Source organism: Halictus rubicundus, unplaced genomic scaffold, assembly GCF_050948215.1.
Source record: "Halictus rubicundus isolate RS-2024b unplaced genomic scaffold, iyHalRubi1_principal scaffold0192, whole genome shotgun sequence".
NCBI lineage: Eukaryota > Metazoa > Arthropoda > Insecta > Hymenoptera > Halictidae > Halictus > Halictus rubicundus.
Genome location: NW_027488733.1, coordinates 321080 through 324794, shown reverse-complemented (window position 1 = coordinate 324794; position 3715 = coordinate 321080).

The following is a 3715-nucleotide window of genomic DNA, read 5'->3' as shown; positions in this document are numbered from 1 at the left end:
CTCTCTCCTATCCTATTGTCTATCCTATCCTCTATCCTATCCTATCCTCTATCCTATCCTATACTGTATCCTATCCTATCCTCTATCCTATCCTATCCTCTATCCTATGCTATCCTCAATCCTATCCTATCATCTATCCTATCCTATCCTCTATGCTATCCCATCCTCTATCCTATCCTATGCTCTACCCTCAATCCTATTCTCTATCCTATCCTATCCTCTATCCTATCCTATACTCTATCCTATCCTATCCTCTATACTATCCTATCCTCAATCCTATTCTCTATCCTATCCTATCCTCTATCCTATCCTATACTCTATCCTATCCTATCCTCTATACTATCCTAACCTCTATCCTATCCTATACTCTATCCTATCCTATCCTATCCAATCCCCTATCCTATTCTCAATCCTACCCTATCTTCTATCCTATCCTATCCTCTATGCTATCCCATCCTGTATCCTATCCTATGCTCTATCCTCAATCCTATTCCCTATCGTACCCTATCCTCTATCCTATCCTATACTCTATCCTATCCTATACTCTATCCTATCCCATCCGCTATCCTATCCTATCCTCTATCCTATCCCATCCTCAATCCTATCATATCCTCAATCCTATCCTATCCTCTATACTATCCTCTCCTCTATGGTATCCCATCCTCTATCCTGTACTATGCTCTATCCTATCCTATCCTCTATCCTATCCTATCCACTATCCTATCCTATGCTCAATCCTATCCTATCCTCTATCCTATCCTATCCTCTATGCTATCCCATCCTCTATCCTATCCTATCCTCTATCCTATCCTATCCTCTATCCTATCCTATCCTCTATCCTATCCTATCCTCTATCCTATGCTCTATCCTCAATCCTATCCTCTATCCTATCCTATTCTCTATCCTATCCTATCCTCTCTCCTATCCTATCCTCTATCCAATCCTATCCTCTATACTATCCTATCCTCTATCCTATCCTATACTCTATCCTATCCTATCCTATCCAATCCCCTATCCTATTCTCAATCCTACCCTATCTTCTATCCTATCCCATCCACTATGCTATCCTATCCTCTATCCTATCCTATCCTCTATCCTATCCTATCCTCTATCCTATCCTGTCCTTGAGCATATAATATCATCCATCCTATCCTATTCTCTGTCCTACCCTATCCTATCCTCTATCGTATCCTATCCTCTCTCCTATCCAATCCTATGTCCTATACTGTATCCTATCCTATCCTCTATCCTATCCTATACTCTATCCTATCCTATCCTCAATCCTATCCTATCATCTATCCTATCCTATCCTCTATGCTATCCCATCCTCTATCCTATCCTATGATCTATCCTCAATCCTATCCTCTATCCTATCCTCTCCTCTATGGTATCCCATCCTCTATCCTATACTATGCTCTATCCTATCCTATCCTCTATCCTATCCTATCCTCTATCCATTCCTATTCTCTATCCTATCCTATCCTCTATCCTATCCAATCCTATATCCTATACTCTATCCTATCCTATCCTCTATCCTATCCTATCCTCAATCCTATCCTATCCTCTCTCCTATCCTATCCTCTATCCTATCCTCTATCCTATCCTCTATCCTATCCTCTATCCTATCCTCTATCCTATCCTATCCTCTATCCTATCCTATACTCTATAATATCCTATCCTCAATCCTATCCTATCCTCTATCCTATCCCATCCTCTATCCTATCCTATGCTCTATCCTCAATCCTATTCTCTATCCTATCCTATCCTCTATCCTATCCTATACTCTATCCTATCCTATTCTCTATACTATCCTATCCTCTATCCTATCCTATACTCTATCCTATCCTATCCTATCCAATCCCATAACCTATCCTCTATTCGATCCTATCCTCTATCCTATCGTATCCTCTATCGTATCCTATCCTCTATCCTATCCAATGCTCTATCCTATCCTCTATCCTATCCTATCCCCTATCCTATCCTATCCTCTATCCTATCCTTTCCTCTATCCCATCCTATCCTCTATTCTATCCTATCCTCCATCGTCTCCTGTCCTCTATCCTATCCAATCCCCTATCCTATCCTCTATCGTCTCCTATCCTTTATCCTATCCAATCCCCTATCGGATCCTCCATCCTATCCTATCCTCTATCCTACCCTATCCTCAATCCTATCCTATCCTCTATCCTATCCTATCCTCTATCCTATCCTATCCTCTATCCTATCCTATCCTCAATCCTATCCTATCCTCAATCCTATCCTATCCTCTATCCTATCCTATCCTCTATCCTATCCTTTCCTCTATCCTATCCTATCCTCTATTCTATCCTATCCTCCATCGTCTCCTGTCCTCTATCCTATCCAATCTGCTATCCTATCCTCTATCCTATCCAATGCCCTATCGGATCCTCTATCCTATCCTATCCTCTATCCTCTATCCTATCCTCAATCCTATTCTATACTCTATCCTATCCTATCCTATCCAATCCCTTATCCTATCCTCTATTCGATCCTATCCTCTACCCTATCCTATCCTCTATAATATCGCATCCTCTATCCTATCCTGTCCTCGATCATATAATATCATCCATCCTATCCTATTCTCTATCCTACCCTATCCTATCCTCTATCGTATCCTATCCTCTATCCTATCCAATCCTATATCCTATACTCTATCCTATCCTATCCTCTATTCTATCCTATCCTATCATCTTTCCTATCCTATCCTCTATCCTATCCTATCCTCTATCCTATCCAATGCTCTATCCTATCCTCTATCCTATCCTATCCCCTATCCTATCCTATCCTCTATCGTATCCTATCCTCTATCCTATCCTATTCTCCATCCTATCCTATCCTCTATCCTATCCTATTCTCTATCCTATCCTATCCTCTCTCCTATCCTATCCTCTATCCTATCCTATCTTCTATCCTATCCTATCCGCTATCCTATCCTCTCTCCTCAATCCTATAACATCCTCTATCCTACCCTATACTCTATCCTATCCCATCCACTATCCTAACCTATCCTCTATCCTATCCTATCCTCTATCCTATCCCCTATCTTATCCTGTCCTCTATCCCATCCTATCCGCTACCCTATCATATCCTCTATCCTATCCAATCCCCTATCGTATCCTCTATCCTATCCTATCCTCTATCCTATCCTATCCTCTATCCTATCCTATCCTCTATCCTATCCTATCTTCTATCCTATCCTATCCTCTATCCTATCAAATCCCCTATCCTATCCTCTATCCTATCAAATCCCCTATCCTATCCTCTATCCTATCCTATCCTTTATCCTATCCTATCCCCTATCCTATCCTGTCCTCTATCCTATCCTATCCTCGATCCTATCCTTTCCTCTATCCCATCCTATCCTCTATTCTATCCTATCCTCCATCGTCTCCTGTCCTCTATCCTATCCAATCCCCTATCCTATCCTCTATCATCTCCTATCCTCTATCCTATCCAATCCCCTATCGGATCCTCCATCCTATCTTATCCTCTATCCTACCCTATCCTCAATCCTATCCTATCCTCAATCCTATCCTATCCTCTATCCTATCCTATCCTCAATCCTATCCTATCCTCAATCCTATCCTATCCTCTATCCTATCCTATCCTCTATCCTATCCTCTATCCTATACTATCCTCTATCCTATCCTATCCTCAATCCTATCCTATCCTCTATCCTATCCTATCCTCTATC